The sequence below is a fragment of the Bombus bifarius genome, unplaced genomic scaffold (genome assembly GCF_011952205.1).
Source record: "Bombus bifarius isolate JDL3187 unplaced genomic scaffold, Bbif_JDL3187 scf7180000008004, whole genome shotgun sequence".
NCBI lineage: Eukaryota > Metazoa > Arthropoda > Insecta > Hymenoptera > Apidae > Bombus > Bombus bifarius.
The window spans coordinates 102,465-118,540 of NW_022884382.1; positions in this window are offsets into that span (position 1 = coordinate 102,465).

The following is a 16,076-nucleotide window of genomic DNA, read 5'->3' on the forward strand; positions in this document are numbered from 1 at the left end:
AGCATGGCGGACGGCGAGGCTGGTCTTGCTCCGTAAAGAGGGCCGACCGACGACTTTGTAACGTCAATTCACAACAGACCTCAAGCCACTGTGACATTAGAGGCCAGATGTGTGCGGGCCCTCACCGCATACCCTCAATAACCTCAAGGACCCACTATAAACTTAAACTTTTAGTTTATTTCTGTAAGTTTTATCGGTTTATGGATGGTCCTTGAACAGTCCTTACATTTATTGTACGTTCCTACCAATTACGAAGAAAGCAGGTAGTTACCTAATGGGAAAACCGAATATTTGGCTAACGGAAATGCTGATTTTTCTCATAAACAATGTCACCTATGAGCCACGTTAGTAGGAGGCTACCTCCTCCTATTTTCATTTATTAACGTTATAACCAATTGGCATGGCGGATCGTTACCCTCACTTTTCCTAACGAAAAGTGTGAAAAATGAATCCGCGTTGTTAGTTAAAAGGGATACGCCCGCACCGAGTTTTCCTCTGTAATAATACGAGAGCACCTCGATAATGAAAACTACAAACTCTCATCAATCAACATCTCTCCGATCAGTCGCGTAAACTGTACTTGTGTTATTTAATAAAGAAACATAAAGTGGAGTTACGGGTCAACCTTCTTGTATTTAAAACCTAAGCCTTAATTTTACGTTTTTTTTTAAAATTATTTATTTATTTAAATTTTACAATTTGTCCAGTAGGACATTTGGTAAAATATTATAGCGGTATCCTAGTATAGCATGTGGGTGGCTACCCCCAGCGGGGTACCATCATTGTGTTTGTTAGGTTATGTCCTTTGTGAGATCTGTTGGGTGTTTCCTTTTTAATCTTCTTTTTATGGTTGACGTGTCGACCGTTTCCGCTGCCAGCCGGTTTGGGTGCGTTGCTATTCTTTCTCCGTACCTTCTTGCACTTCTGTTAATCTCCTCCTTGACCGTTGGTATTCCCAGGTCTTTCCGAATGTCCTCGTTTCTAACGTACCATGGCGCGTTTACTATTGCTCTGAGTATTTTAGATTGCGTTGCCTCTATTTTGGTTATATGGCTCATTACTGCTGTTTCCCCATAGTGCTATTCCGTACGTCCAGATTGGTTTTATGACCATTTTATATATTTTTAGTTTGTTTTCTATGCTTAGTTTGGATTTTCGACTTGTTAGCCAGTACATTTGTCTTCTTGCCATCTGTATTTTGTCTATTGTTGCTTTAATATGCTGTTTCCACGTGAGTCGTGTATCTAAGTGGAGTCCTAGGTATTTGAGTTGCCTTGTTTGTATTATGTGTGTGCCGTTTAGTATAATGTTTGGTGGTTTCTGTTTTCGCAGTGTGAATGTAATGTGTTTGCATTTATCGGGGTTTGCTTCAATTTGTTTTGCTTGAAGCCACTTTTCTATTTTTGTGATATGTTCTTATAGTAATGTAACTGCTGTTGCAGGGTTAGTGTGCCTGACTAGTACAGGTGTGTCATCCGCGAATGTCAGTATTTTGCTATTGTTAGTTGTTGGTATGTTGGCCGTGTATAATGTGTATAAAATTGGTCTTAGGACGTTTCCTTGCGGAACTCCTGCCTTGATTTCTTTAGCTTCAGAGTATGTGTCTTTGATTTTTACTATGAAGGTTCTGCTGCTTAAGTATGGTTTGATTAATTGGTATATCTGCCCCGGGAACTGTTTCCCAATTGATTGAAGTAGGCTAGTGTGGTTTATATTGTCGAATGCTTTTTCGATGTCCATGAAGAGTGCAGTATTGTTTTGTTTCCAGCGCCTGTAAGATTTCATTGGCGAGTCTGTGCGTTTGTTCTATTGTGGAGTGTTTGTTTCTGAATCCGAATTGGTGATCCGGTATTAGTTGATTCTTCTCTATTATGGATTTTATTCGGTCGTAAATTATTTTCTCTAGTATCTTAGAGAACACCGGAAGTAGTAGATTGGTTGGTAATATTTGGTTTCGTGTGAGTCCTTGCCTGGTTTGCGTATCATTATGATTTGTGCCAGTTTCCAAGTTTTTGGAAAGTATTGTATTCTTAGTATTGTGTTAACTATTATTGAGATTTGTCTTATCGCCTTTGGCGGAAGGTTTCTCAAGATTTTGCCGTTAATTAGGTCGATTCCTGGTGCTTTATTATTTTTTATTTTCTCAATTATGTTTCTGATTTCTTGTGCTGTTGCTTTGGGTATGGTGTAGCGATTGTCAGTTGGTGTACTAGTAGTTAGCGCATCCTCGTCCGTATGACTATTGTGGTTGCTGTTGTTGATGTTATCTGGGGTGAATGTGTTGCATAGATGGTTGGAGAATTCTTCAGCTTGCTCTTCGTTGCTTCTTGCCCATGTGTTATCTGCTCTTCTGATTGCTGGTACCATTTTTGTTGTCTTCTTTATTTTTTTTGTGGCTTTCCATAAGGAGTAGTTGTAGTTCTCGCGAGCAGATAGTGACTCGATGAACTTTGTGAACTCGTTTTTGTTGTGCTCTTTTATTTTGTTTTTTATTTCTTTTGTGAGTTTGTTTAGGTGTTTTTTGTTTTCTTTTGTTTTGTGTTTTTGCCATTTTGCTTTCGCTTTTCTTTTTTCCCTAATTTTTTCGAGGATATCTAGTGGAACTGTTTTTGTTTGTCTGTTGGTTGTTTCAGGTATAGTGGTTGCCCTTGCTGCTTCGTGGATAGTTTCTGTGAGTGTTGTTACTGCTTGATCGATGTGTTCAGGTGTTTTCAGTGGGATGTTGCAGCTGATTTTGCTCTCTATTATTTCTTTGAATATTTACCATTTGGTGGTTTTATTGCATAGCTTCTCTGTGCTGCTGTAAAGTATTGGTTTGTTTCTGTATATAATTATTATGGGCGTATGGTCGGAGGTAAGCTCGAGGCTGGGTGCTATGTTTAGTTTATTTGCGTTTAGTCCCTTTGTAACTGCAAAGTCTAGCAGGTCAGGTATTTTGCTCGGGTCTGTCGGCCAGTATGTCGGTCTTCCTGTGGATAATATATTGAGGTTATTATTTCTGATGTATTTTTCCAAGGTTCTGCCTCGAGGTGTGGTGATTCCTGATCCCCATAGTGTGGGCTTTGAGTTATAGTCTGCCGCTGCAATATACTTGTCACCTAAGTGTCGGAAGTAGTCTTGCCACATTTGCGTTGTGATTTTGTGTCGCGGCGGTACGTATACTGCTGAGAACTGCAGTTCGTTGCTGTTAGTCTGTACGGTAACGGTGGTTGCTTCTATATGTTCTTTACTGACCTGGCTGTGTAGGTGATGTTTAATGTCGTTTTTTATTACTACTGCCGTCCCTCCGTGTGCTTTCCCTGAGGGATGCTTGGTGTCGTATATGGTGTAGTGCGGTATTTTTATGTAGCTTTTTATTGTGAGGTGTGTTTCTGAGACGAGTAGTATATCGATGTTATTGCTATACAGGAATATTTTAGTTTCTAGGGCCCTTTGTTGTAGGCCGTTAGAGTTCCAGGCTGCTATATCAACGTGTCTATTTTTATTTTTTGCTCATCATGTTAGTAAGTAATTGTAACATGACTGTTATGTGCTGTGTTTGCTGTCTGAGGAGTTCGTTTTGGTCGCTTATCATTTTTGTGAGTATTTCGGTGTCTTTATGGAGTGTTTTATTAACTCTTTGATTTCTGTAGCGTCGTTGCTGTGGTTGTTCTGTTCTTGATTGTCTAAGGGTGACGACCGGTTGACTACTTGCGCGTAGCTTCGGTTTCTAGCGGTGTTGGTGTTAGTGTGGTTATTGTTCCTTGCGTGCTGTGTTTTTGGTGTTGACGTAGGTTCTGTGTTGTCCTGTGGCGTGTGAAGATTGTTATGTGTCCTGTTACGAAGCGGCGGAAAACGTTTGCCTTGAAGTTGCTTTCTTACTAGACAGCCTTTGTAACTCGCTGGGTGATTTCCACCGCAATTGTAGCATTTTACGTCGTTTATTTTTTCCGTGTGTAGGCAATTCGCTGTTAGGTGCCTTTCTGCGCATTTGATACACGCCGGGTTTCTGTTGCAGTAGTTTTTTGTGTGTCCGTATTGTTGACACCGCATGCATTGTGGTATGTCTTTTTTATGTCTGGGTGGCTCGACTGTGATTATTGTGTTTGAGATTTTTTTAATTTCAAATATTTCTTTGTTGTTGCTTTTCGGTGCTAGCTCTATTAGGAATAGCGGTAGTGGTTGCTTAGTGTCAAATCTGGTTATATTGTTGATCGTCCTTACCTGGTGTCCGATCTTGGCCAATTCCGCGCATATTTTGTTTGTATTTGTTTTATGGTGTAGACCTCTGATTACTGCTTTGTAGCTCGGATTTGGGTTGGTAAGTGTGATGCCCAGAGTCTTTTTCCTTTAGCGCTTTAGTTACTTTTCTGTAGGTTTCGGGGGTATTAGTTTGTACTTTTACCTGGTCCAGTTTGAGCTGTTTGATAGTGTAGTTTTCTTTTCCTGCCGTGCTGTTTAGCAGATCAATGAGGGGGTCTATTATTTTTGCGTCTATGTGGATTGGCGGTGGCTTAGGAGTGTGTGTTCTTAGTTTTTCTGTAGGGTCTGTGTCCATCTCTTCTGTCAGTGAGCTGAAGGAGTTTTGTGTAGGAATTTCTTGTAGCCATTGTTGTCTTTCTGTTTCCGTGGTCCTCCTATCTTTTGTGTTTGAGTTTATTTTTCTTTTTTTGCTGAGAGTTACAGTCTTCTAGCTTTCGTTATGTTGTGGTAGATCCTTGTTGATATTGCTCTTTACGTCGTCTTCTTGTATTATTTCCATTTCTATTTCTTTTGTATTTGAGCAGTCCTGTACTTCACTTGTTGTTTTAATTGGGCTCTGTTGGTCTACTGCCCTGTTTATAGTGTATGTTTCTCTTTTGTTTAGTATTCTTATTGATGGTATTTTTTCCATCCTTGATTGGTTCTGTTGCTCTACTTTTGTCGCACAATGTCGGAGGCACTATATTTGCGTCCGTCTAGCTCGACTGCTCGGGCGGAACTGTTTAATTTTACGTGACAACTTCGCCGTCGGCGTACTGGCCGATATGCCTGCTGGACGAGGTTGGCAAGCCCCTCGAGAGAGCCGCCCGCCTGAGCGACTCATGGAGGGAGATGGCGATCAGGCGGCCTAGATCCGCTTCATTGCCGTCCCAACGGACTGCGACTAGAAGAGGAGATGGCGCTAGGGGCAATGGTCCCCCCTAGCGCCAAATTCAACTGTCAGGGAATTTTTAGGACTGGCTCAAACATGAGGACGCGAGAGGAGAGTGTAACGAAAAGGTAATTCATAAGAAGTTCCTGGAGCACTCCTGTCATACGCGTAGGATGGTCATCTTGAAGATTTAGTCGGTAAGAGTCCGACACTACTCTGCTGTTACCGATTATTAGCAGCAGCGGAGTGTTCATGAGGATTTCTTTATGTGAAAAAAAAATAGGTTTACATTGGGGGGGGGCGTAATGTAGTATTTCTTTCCACATTCGTTAACTTCTATAGGATCTATGTACACGGATTTGAAGAGGTCAATCTCGAAATTCTTTAAAACTGTTTATAACTTTTATTGTTTGCTTAATGTGAATTATTTGTGATGGAATTAGATATTTAATATTTTTTTTACTTTTGGGATTGTGCCTGATCGAACATTTTAAATTTTCCATTTTCAATGTTTATTTTAAAATTTGTGCAGCTAGGTGCGGTGTTCTTCCCTATTGCGTTGCACAGGGAAAAGCCTCACTTTTGATGAAAAAGATTTGCTGTAACTAGCTACTACTAACAGCTACTCAGGTAATTACAAGGGAAAAGGGACATAAGACGCCTCTTTTTCACAAAATTCGATTTTCTTGTCATGTTGAACATGAATGAAATACCTTTACATGTGAAAGAGAGGGAAATTATTTCCATGAATAGTTATTCCCATATTATTGGGAATCTGTATATATGAAATTGACGATATTTAAATATATGTTCATATATCTCTATATATACAAAACCATTATTTTATTTTTTCGAAGATATGTAGCCATAAAGTCAATATAGCAAAAGATAATAATACCTGTAAATGTTTTACTGAAGCAGGATGTGTTTAGATCTTTGTTCGTTGGTTTACAACACATTTGCAACGTTCTTCTGTAGTAATATTTCCAATACAATACTGGTTGCCGTAATTAAATTTCTTCGAATAATGATTTTTAAAATTCACATTTTGTTTGCACTAAATAACTGAGCACAGGCTGTAAATTAGGATCTCCAAAGGGTAAATTAAAAACCGCACAAATATCTCTGCCTCCTCAAAGTGCTGCAATTCAAGCGCGTACACATTCTTGCTAACCTCTCCAATTTAACGCGAAGAAGGCCAATTGCAACGCTGATTGAAAAATTAGAATTTTGGGGGAAAAACAATAAGCGGGGTTCCTTGATTGTCATAGATCATTTCGGAAGTCATGCATTAGTTCGAGTTTAGTCTTGTAAAATATACAAGTGAAGAGAGTTGGAGCAGATGATGCAACAAATTATTGAAGTCCACTTTTTATTAGAAATATCGAGACTTGGTTTTTTGTTATACAATATTCTTTATTATTATATTATTTGTGACATTAAGTGATTAGAATGGTGGATTTAAACGAACCAAGTACGTATTTTAATACGTAACAAATTTTAATAAGTAAGTAAAATCGTACTGCGGCAACATTGAACTATTTGATGTTATACTTTATTGGATATATTTCAATTTTTGTTTCAAAATCTTATTTCACGGATTTGTAAATTCTAGTAGGTCTATCGGGAATCAGAAGAACGACAGTAATACAGTTATATAAAATCATCCACAAGCATGAGAATGAGACTTTCGATGAGAAGCTAGATTTCTTGGAACATGTATTAACAAGTCATGAAGATTATTTGGTTGTAGAAGAGAAGATTTTAGGATACAAATAAAAATGTTTGAGCAGTTAATTTGTAATAAAATGACAGTGAGCAAAACGGCAAAACAAATTATTCGTAAGCCAAAATCAATACTGGCTTACGCAAATTATGGATCTGTCAAAAGTAGTACGTAAAGAGTGGTGGCCCAAAAAATCTTTTACTAAATTAACCGAATGCAGAAAGAAAACACAAGAAATCAGGAAAACTCTGAAGGTGAAAGAGATTTGCTACTGAATCTAAGTTATGAGAAGCAGGGCAATTAGGTGCCTCTAAATTGATTATGATATAAAAGCATCCCTGACTAGAGCGAAAGAATTAAGAATCGCATAAAACTGAAGTTAATAATTTAAGCAGCAAGAACGACTATTACTCAGTTTCAGAAGCATTTCGTTTAACAGATACTTGTGTAGAGATAAATTTACAAGATATGTTGCGCCACACGTCAAGTATTTATATTATTAGAATATTTTATCAATAATTAAGCAAAGCAGTAGAAAGCTTACATGGAAGTAAACGTGCTTTTTCGGAATTTATAAGCAAATGGGGATGCGATGGATCACAACAAATGCAATGCAAGCAATCATTTGGAAACGATGCAAATTGCGATGTAAAGAGTTTTCGAAGTTCAATGTTTTTCTTGCGGTTGATGTTAAGTAATAGCATTTCCACAGTTCTAATATGTTTTTCAACTTTTGAAATGCTTGATAAATGCATTATATGACAAAACCCGTCACCGTCCTAGCTTCGTTATTATCGTCCCATACGCCTCCAATTTGAGAGTGAATCAGCAGACTCACTACATATAACGACTACATATAACGACAAATAAATAATTTGAAGAATACTGAAGTTGAAGGTGATCAAAAACCAATTTGAATAACTCTGAAATATCGCAGAATTTAACTTAATTGTTGGTATAATTAATTTTTTATATACTTAAATATAAATAAAATAAATTTTGTATTATACTTGATTGGTAGTAAAATTTAATTCAATTGTTCCAAATTATCGAGAGTTCATTATTGGTAAAACACACCATGATATTGGTAATGGTCGATACAAAAGTGTGTAATGTTATCACGGACACAGTATAGAGTGTTAATATTCTAATCACATGTTACATCTGCGCTGCGACATGTGAAGATTTTCATATATTATCAAAATGAAAAAATACCAGATGCCATAAAATTGATAAAACGATGTCGTCATATGTCTGTTCGAAAATTTATTACTCCAGGCGTACAAACTTCCTGTAAAGAAATGGCAAATTAAAATTGAAGCCGACAAAAAAATAGATAGTACCAAAAAACAGGAAATTCAGGATCAATTTAGAAAAAAAAAGTGGGATTGTTAGTTGATATATCGAAACAATGACACGGTAGTACTTCAGAAAACGATTATTTATCAGTATTAAAATGAAAATTTTTATACAAAGAAATTCATAAAACATTATTTATAATATAATGTTTCAGGAAATACTAATGGTGGGAACACAAGCCGCAAATTTTTCAGTGATCAAGAACTATCGGCTAAGGTAACTGGTTTAGACTTGCGATTATTAACTAGGTACATATTAACTAAATGGCAAAGGTACGACCTTTCCCAATATTCTTTTTCAAATAGTTGAACAATATATTAATTTTAAAGAATTTCTACCCTTGTTTCATATTTTTAAAACAATTTTTTCTGTTATTCAGAAGTTGAAAATCACCTTGAACGCTATATGAAGCGGCTACGAAATTGATTCCAACAAATGTGGAAATTATGCTACAGACACAATAAAGCTGTATATCCACTTATATTCGAATATCCAATGACGTCAATAGTGCATAAAATATTATTTCATGGGCTATTCGTGGTGCAAAAAGCATTGTTACTAATTGTCAGGCAATTGTCTCAGGAAGGAACAGAAACACGAGATAAACATATTCATTCGTTTCGTTTGCATCACGCCGGAAAATCTTCAAATATTGCAACATGGATGGTTTGCAACAAGAGCGGTAGGATTAAATATAAAGCTGTTGGTCATTGTAACTGATTCAAACAATTGATTATTACACATATATTTTAATTACAAATAGGTAGGCTTTTATTGACTTCGAATCCACTGATCTCCAGTATGTGGAAAAGGGTAAATAAAAAATTAAGGCCGTTTATGAGAAACACTGACGAATTATTTCTTTCGTTACAATCCTCTCAAGGTGAGGACAAAGATGACACTAAAGATACAGATTTATTAAACGGGGAATGCTGAAATAACTGATAAGAAAAGTGGCGTAAGTATAAGAAATTCTACGTGAGTGCGGAACAAGAATGAATATCTCATATTATTCCAAATCTATTATAAGTATTCCTGATTATTGTCAAAGAGGACAATCTGAAAAATTTCAATGACCTCGAAATATATTGCCAACTTTCACCTATATATGTTACAAAAGCTATTGTTTCGACGGCAGTATGATTTTGATAATCAAATAGTGTTTTTTTCAATATCATGGTAGAGGTGTTTCCTATTTCAAATAACGGTAATAATTATGTCGTTTATACTAATAAAGATTAGTATGAATTGACTGTCTGCCTTATTATTTAATATCTTAATTTGTTTGACATTAGCGTTATAATTCTTCAAATCTAACTCATTGATATTTCATTCTTATGTGAGGTGGAAACAATTATCGAAAATGAAGTAGATTATGAGTTGGATTATATAAAAGTCGACACAATACCGCACTGCGCTAAAACCTTGTTTGGAAAGGAACAATATTCCAATCCCAATGATAGAACTGATCCATAAGATGTATAAGAACTGTAAAATTACCATCCGTACTAGAAACAAAGAATATACACGTACATAGAAGAAGCCAAGATGAGACTGAGAAGACACCACATAAGACTATGGTCCGAACTTAAAAGTTAAGGTCAAGGAGTCAATGACTTTATCAAAGATAAAATTGGCAACACGTGGATTCACCTCTTAGGTATGACGCGCCACTACAGTGGCTCACTCTACTGACTCATTCACTCACCGTTTGAACCAAACGATCTTTTTCATTTGTCTTGCTTCACACCTTTTTTGTCCTTGCAACATTTTATAACTGTGTTAACAATGTACTGACAGAATATATAGTTTTTATTTTTGATACGCCAGTGTCAGGTATCAATTGTTGCTTTTTGTTAAAATAAATATACCATTATTAGATGCTCTTTTTAACATACCGATCCATATCCTTATAATTTTTTAGTCTTTAATCTCAAAATGTCGGATCAAAATAGGAAACTAAGAGCAATTTGACAGACACTACCACGCTATGAGCGTGAAAATTGTGACGTGCGTCTATGTGTCGTACCGTGTTTTAAAATATATCACACTCAATTGTATTACTAATTTTTTTTATTTATTTATTGACTTATTTATTCAATAACTTATTTATTCAATTAATTAATTATTTACTTATTTACACATTTATTTATTTACGTATTTATTTATTTATCTATTTATTTATTGACGCAATTATCAATTTCAGTTTACTTAATTTCTTTAGAGATCCTACGAGGGGACCTCGGAAGTATGAAATCTCCCATAATTTGGTGTTTCATAGATGTAATATCAAAAAAGGGGGGTATTTGTTCTATCATATATTTAAGTTCGAGTTTTCTTGGGATAGTATAAGTTGTAAATTTAAGGTATAAACTAAGAATCGTAAGAGTGCTGGGGAAGAGAGAAAGAGAGAGAGAGAGAGTGTAAGAGTGTATGCCTTGGTCACGTCAAAGCTAAATGAGGAAAAGCTAATTGAGGATTCACTTCAAATAGAACATCCTTTCTTGTCCTTAGTCTAGACTATTTAAATACTACATAGATTGTAGCCAAATGTCTGGTCATCTAATTAGTGACGCGCATGAATGGATTAACGAGATTCCCTCTGTCCGCATCTACTTTCTAGCGAAACCACTGCCAAGGGAACGGGCTTGGTAGTGTCCTCGGACCCCTACTGTACTCTTACCGCCGACTCTCACTGCCGACTTACCTATATCAAACGAGATAACAATAGCAATATTTGCAGAGGACACAGCGCTATTAGCTACCCACGCAGACCCGGTAATAGCCTCATCCACTCTCCAACGATGTCTCGACTCCATGGAAAAGTGGTTTCATAAATGGGGCTTCAAAGTCAACGAAAAAAAATCCACACATGTAACCTTCACGCTCCTGAAACAAACCTGCCCCCAGATCACCATTAACAATACAATAATTCCTAGCAAGGACTCAGTCAAATACCTGGGCATGACCCTGGACAGGAGGCTAACTTGGAATAATCACATCACAGACAAAACAAAGCAACTCAAGGACAAACTCAAGAAATTCTATTGGCTCACTGGCCGACGCTCCAACCTAAGCACACAGAACAAAATTAGCCTCTACAAGACCGTAATAAAACCTGTCTGGACCTACGGAATCCAACTATGGGGAACAGCAAGTAACTCCAACATTGAAATACTTCAACGCTTCCAATCGAAAACGCTAAGATCCCTAATTGATGCACCTTGGTATGTAACCAATGAAACAATACACCGCGACCTCAAGATACCCACAGTCAAAAAGGAAATAGCAAAATATAGCGACAGATATAGCAAAAGAGTCAACAAACACCGAAACCCCCTAATCACTGGACTACTTGATACGACGGACCAGATTCGCAGGTTGAAGAGGCACTACCCGCTAGACCTAAACGCTAGATTCAATTAGTTATCTAAATTAAGTAATATTTGCTTATTCATAATACTTACTTATAAATTATACTTATCTATAATAAGTATTAACTTGTTATAAATAATCAGCCATGTCACTGCGCCACGCCAGAATAATTACTGAAAATTCTCAACGCGAGAATTGATTGTAATTTTAATAAATAAATAAATAAATAAAAAAATAAAAAAAAACCTTTGTTAGACAAAGCGTTCATCCCTTGACCGCGGCCTCATTCGGCGCCTGGCTGTCGCCTCATGAGTCATCTGGGTGAGTCGTTCCCAATTTACTTTGATTCTGAAGCCGAATGCTCATTAATTAAAGAATCCGTAGCCTCGAAATTTTCCGGTAAAAGAACGATATAGTAGTAATGCGAGGAATCGGAAATACTTGCGTTAAAAGTACGTCTCAGATTTTGTCCGTTGTACGTATTAACGGTTTTACATTGGAAATAACTTTTCACGTCCTTGCCGATAGTTATTTAAAGTATGACATTATGATTGGTCGCAAAATTTTAAGCCAAGGATTCGATGTAAATATTACGCACAAAAGCCTCGATATTTGAAAAACGAAGATAGTTAGTGCTTGCAATAAAACCGCCCCCCCCCCCCCACTTTATTTTCTTTGCAATCGTCAAATGAAAATATGCGTTTGTATCATTTAACCGATACAATTTTATAGCCCTTTATTATATAACCCTATAAGTGTACGTTCAAGCAAAGACATGCTTTGATTTATGTTTCTAACTAGCATTTTCCCAAATGAAATATCATTCTTACTGATTTTACAACTATCAGTCTATTACATTGTTAATTAATAAGTATTTTAGCTTGTTGGATAGGAGCAAGCGAAGGAATTGTCAACATTGGGAGACGGACTATAGAAATATAGTCCAAACCAATTCTTTTTGGATCCGATTTTTAGGAAAAACATTGTTTTTAAAATTTTTCATGTGTGGGTTTCGGTTTGGACTAAATTTTATCGAACGAGCGAAGCGAGCTAGTTACGCATATGCATATGTCGGAGATGAAAGGACATCGAAGCCTCCCCTTTGGAACTTCGGGATAATCCCCTAACACCGTAATCTAGATTCTATCATAGGCGTAATTAAACAATTGTCTTTCGATTCGATTGTATTTGTTTGAGATTTGTGATAATGAGCTTGGGCCTCAGGCGACAGCCAGTCGCCAAACGTAGCCGCGGTCACGGGATGAACGCTTTGTCTGGCAGAGGCATGGAGTAATTCTATAGCTCTCTTTAAAAAGGAAATATTTGTAACACTCAACAGTAAACATTCCAACGGCCTCTGCCCCGTAGCTCGCCACTTGCAGACCCCATTCTTCATGTAAGATGATTGCCAGATGTCGATGCGTTTCCACAGTACACGTGCAGCTTTCCCTCGAGGGCGGCTAGTACCTTGTCTAACCACCAACATAGAAATTGACCAATTAACAGCAACGTCAATTTCCCTCACTTTCTGAACGAAGGCTATCCTCAACGAATCCAATGATCTCGTGTCCTTAGACACACTCCTCATAGTTTTCCTCTGCAGCGTCATCGCGACGGAAAATCATTCTCTCGTGAGGTCGTATTAGCGAGTTACTTAGCGTCTTTACGCTCGGTGGATATTCCACGTTTTAACAAAGAGTTAGTTTAGTTATACTTCCATCGTAGGCAAGCAAGTCGAGTACGATTTGGGCCTTGGAAGAAAGCGCATCCTGTTATCCCGTTGACCGCGGATTCGTTATTGAACCTAGGATCATTGTCATTAGCTTCCCGAGTATCTAAGTACCACGGTTACTTGTCAAGTTCTGTAACTAGTTCTGTTCTATTGCATAACGACAATGTGTAATCCAAATGAAGATTTGTTTCGCGCCCCTAACCCTAATTTTAATGTAAACCCGACATATAATTAATACAGAAAGAACAAAGAAATCGGTTTTCTGCTGTCTTCTCCTTCCAAATAATATCAAAATCTCCTTTGAGGGATAATTGTTTTTCCACGCGTTCAAAAATGTTATATTAGTTAATTTCTACTTTAATATGATTGTATGTAAATTATAAACTTTAAGATGATTTTGTGGTTATAAACGTAGCGAGTAAAACAACATTCCTTCGCACAATTCCTTACTTCGTTAAATTATTTTTATGCTTTCTTCGATATATTCATATAAAAATACGTACTCCTGTGTAGATAAATCCAAAAAGAACACAGTTGCCAGCAACTATAACGTTGACGTACAAAGCAAATTTATAACTGATCTCTTCGTATGCAGGCCAATCTTCGTGGTTGGATGCTATTGTCGTATACAATAAGATAAAATATAAAATGGTGCATGTGCCAACGTATATTATATTCCAACTATATCGTAGACGTCCTGCTGATTCAAATACACGTAAGCCAAATATCTCATTGAACCAAATGATAGCCAATAACGACGCATGTTGACTACTTGGTTTCCATGTAAAAACTTTCATTTTCATAGTTTTGAGCGTCTTATCTAAAAACATATATTTTTATAGTTAAGATTAATTAAGTTAATTAAATAATTATCGTATTTATAAATTATGATAATTATTAGATAACGTAAAATATTGTAGTACAAGTAGTGCATATATTGTAAACAGCGTACATAGTATATGCAATGTAACTAGTGCAAACGCTTGACGCGCGAACGTTGAGACTGAAAAAGATGTAGTTTTTCGTCCGAATTGTACGACACTCTTGTAACGTCGATTCACATCAGAGACCAGGCCACACACCGCGGACAGGGTGGCACCCAGATGTCTGCACATTCTTGGTGCGTACCCTCAATAGTCTTAAGTACCCACCAGGGGTCTTGACATTTTCATAGTTAAGGTCCTTCGGACCAAGCGAGTATTTCCTGCTTTAGATTTCCCTTTACGTTTATTGTCTACCACGTGTTAGCTTAGAAAGTTGGTTTTCTTCACATCTGGTATGTTCCGTTAGCAACTTTCTCGCGAGGGCGGCTAAAACTCTTTCTGGTCCACCAACCGTCTTATTATTCAATCGGAGACGGTGTCTACTGCCCTCACTTCCTTAGCCAAAATTGGTATCAACAAATCCGATAGTCCTGTGTCCTTAGACACACCCACCCCTAGCCTTCCTCAGACATAGTATCACCAGAAAAACTCACTTATTCTGTATCCTTAGAATAGTCAACATATCTTTACCGGTTCTACCCTTATAACAGTCGCGTACTTAACGTATCGTTGTAACTAAGTCTTACATAACGTGGTTGGAGTGAATTGTGATTTATGATAATTCAGTGTGTGTTACATTGTGATTGCTGAATTCATAATAAAGTTTAATTAAAACAAAATTAATAGTTGTGTTACGACTCAGCTATTTTATTTCATCAACCAACTCTTAAGTTTACGTGACACTCTCATGAAGACTGTCCTAGTATGTGGATACTACCCCCGGCCGCTGAGTCTCGTCCTTACATCCGTTCCTGGGTTTTCCCTGGTTTACTTGTACTCTCGAGGGAGCATATCCTCCGGTATTGTCAGGGTTTTCCCTAAACCCTACGTCATCGGGTTTACAGTTTGGGGAGGCAGCTTTCATTCCCAAAACAGCGAAATGTACTGTCCGAGCCATAACTTGACGTCCACTCCAAATCTCGAACATATATGTTCCATAAATCGTACAACTGTAACTTTTTTTTTGTACGTGGAGAAATCCTCATGGACACCCCGCTGTTGCAATAATTGCGTAACGGCAGAGTAGTGTCGGGCTCTTACCGACTAAAACTCCACGATGACCATCCTACGCGTATGACGGGGGTGCTCCAGGAACCTCTTATGAATTAACTTCAGTTGCACCCCCTTACCGCGTTCTTTTGTTTTAGCCAGTCCTAATACTTCCTGACTATTGAATTGGCGTTAGGGGGGAGGGCATTGCCCCTAGCGCTGTCTCTCCTTATTGATATTCACCCGGAGGCTTTGCCTTGTGTGCTTCGACCATCCAGCGCCCCAGAGGGGCCCAACTCTAAGGACGAAAAATGGCTTGTGCGCGTCTCGTCTTCGTTAACACCTCACGGAGCAGTCACCCATCCTAGACCGCTCCGTGACCGCTGCTGCTTAACTTTCATGATCGGCCGGGAACGAGTGTTTCCAGCGCGGCTAACGGGGCGTTGACACAATTGTAACTAAGACGTACAATTGTTCAGTGTAATGGTTGCAATTTCTACGGGTTGATTCTAAATGACGATAAGAGTTCAGTCAGAATATTAAGTTGGAGTCTAGTTTCGTTTCGATTTCGACAAAATAAGGATCTAAGGCTACTCATTTTTCACGCAAATGAGGAAAGCAGTCGCCAAAAAGTGATATAAAATAACATCTAGCACGTACCATATGGTTAGTGAAGTAGCTCAATAAGGACTTCAGTATTTGATCTTCGAGCCTTTCAGAATTCAAGACGAGCGCAGA